The sequence below is a fragment of the Lissotriton vulgaris genome, unplaced genomic scaffold (genome assembly GCF_964263255.1).
Source record: "Lissotriton vulgaris unplaced genomic scaffold, aLisVul1.2 SCAFFOLD_4136, whole genome shotgun sequence".
Classification (NCBI taxonomy): Eukaryota; Metazoa; Chordata; class Amphibia; order Caudata; family Salamandridae; genus Lissotriton; species Lissotriton vulgaris.
The window spans coordinates 155,011-157,590 of NW_028250112.1; positions in this window are offsets into that span (position 1 = coordinate 155,011).

Sequence of the window (2,580 nt, forward strand, 5' to 3'; positions counted from 1 at the left end):
GGAGCGTCTCAGGGTGCGTCACCACACGTGCTGCCTCACCAACGGCAGCTGTCACTGGAGGGTGGTTCTTCTCCGGCCGGGGAGAGAGCCAGGGGGTGGGAGGGGGGAGGGATCTCATCTCCGCAGGTTGGGGGCAAGGGGAGTTAGGGGGGGGGAATATAATAAAAATTGTTTGCAGGCTGACAGGGGAAAACAATTTGATAAAGATTGTAAATCATTGCTTTTCGATGGTATTATTGTTTGTTATAGACGCTTGAGAGAACAAGATTTATTATTTGATCATTTGAAGAAGGGCTTAGTATTTCTAGTAACATTTAAATGCATCTAATAAAATGTCTAGCTTGGAACGTGGCAGGGCTTAATAGCAAAAACAAAAGATCCCTAGTATCAGAAGAGCTGAAATTACATAACCCTCACTTCTGTTTATTATCAGAAACCCATATCATATGGAAAGATAGGAAAATCCTAAATCAAATGGGGTATGAAGTTTTGGTTTGTTCTACCTTTGGGAAACCCACAAGAGGAGTTGCTATCCTTAAGGATAAGCGATTTAGAGCCGAAGTACTCCAAACTGCCCATGATAAGGACGGTAGATGGGCTATAGTGCAAATTAACTATGCAAACACCAAATATGTTTTATGCGTAGTTTATGGCTCAAATCTAGATGAACCAAAGCATTTTGATCAATTAAACATGAAACTTCTGGACTGGAAGGGGGAAATTATTATAATGGGGGATTTTAATTGCATCATGGACTATAAAATTGACACAACTAAGCCGCACGCTCATCACAGGATGCACAAGACCAGGACATCTATATTAGATCTATGTCGGACACATAATATTAAAGACGCCTGGAGACATCTGTATCCAAATGTGCCAGGTTACACGTATTACTCAGCACCCCACAAGATGTGCACTAGATTAGACATGGCTTTAGTCAGCGACAAGCTATTGCAGGCTGGCTCTATGATCCTTTGCCCCCGGATAACTTCTAACCATAACGCACTAATAATGATATTCGATATACAAAGCACCAGGACACCTCCTAGACCATTCTCTTTCCCTAGACACTTAATTTCAGACCCAATCTATGTAACACAACTTAAAACCCATCTTAATGAATTTATAAATATTAATAAAAACTCAACTGGGTGCTGTATGGTATGGGATTACTGCAAGGCGAGCATTAGGGGAGCATTATTTACTCAAGCCTATGTGTTTAGGCAAAATGCAGAACAGAGGCAACACAAGATCACATTATTAGAAAATATAACTAAACAAGAAGAATTACTAGTCAAAGCTCTACAGCTCAACTCCCCAGCAGTCATAGATATTAATTTAAAACTTAGTGCACTGAAAACTGACATAAAATCTAACTTTATTCGAAAAATTAGTGCAAGGATCCATAAATTCAAAATTGCACAATATGAGGGTGGGGACAAAATTGGTAGAATTTTAGCCTATAAAGTTGCAGAAGACAAAGCGGATACCCTAATCTCTAATATTCGAGGACAAGGGAATAAACTATATAGTCAGCCACAAGATATACTTGATCAATTTGCTGAAAATTACAAAAATCTATACACTCCAGACAGCCCTGCAGATAAAGACTTAATTCAGGAATATGTCGATGAATACCCAGTGAACACAGAGAACTTATTAGGCTTGGGCGCACTGTCTAACGACATATCACTGACCGAACTACATTAGGCTATTAACTCCCTACCGATCGGAAAAGCGGCAGGAGAGGATACGATACCCCTGGAACTTTATAAAATTTGCAGTTCAGAATTAGAACAGTTACTACTAGAAGTTATACAATCGATCGGATTAAATGGAATGGCTCCCAAATCCTGGAACAGGACAAAAATAAACCTTTTCTTAAAAAAAGGCAAGCCTAAGGAGGAGAGAGGGTCATACCGACCCATCTCTCTGATAAATACCGACGCGAAAATATTCGCTAAAATCATGGCACTTAGACTAGCCCCATATATGCCCAAAATTGTTAACCCGTAACAACACGGCTTTATCTCTGGGAGAGATACAACAACACATGTAAATATGGCTATTACGGCGTTTGACATCGCGGAGATTGAATCTACCCCACTCGGCATTATCTTACTAGATGCTGAAAAGGCTTTTGACCGAGTGGGGTGGGCCTATCTCTGGTGTGTGTTGTCCAAAATGGGTTTTGGGGGAAACTTTTTGCAGGGTATAAAAGCACTCTATGACAAACCCACTGCTTGCATCAGCTATGGGGGCCTGACTTCATCAGAATTTCCCATTATGCGCGGGACCCGGCAAGGATGTCCTCTCTCACCCCTTTTATTTGCCCTCTCACTTGAACCCTTTCTATTTGCCCTCCACTCTCAAAACCTGATTGTTCCTTTCAGCTCCGGTTCACAAGAGTTGAAAATGAAAGCTTATGCTGACGACATCGCAGTATACACCACCGATATTGCCAAAGCGCTGAATGGAATATATATTGAGGCTGGGAAATTCGGGAAGGTGTCAGGCTACAAGCTTAACCGTCAGAAGACGCAAGTTATAGCTAATTACTCCCCTACCGTGGCTATT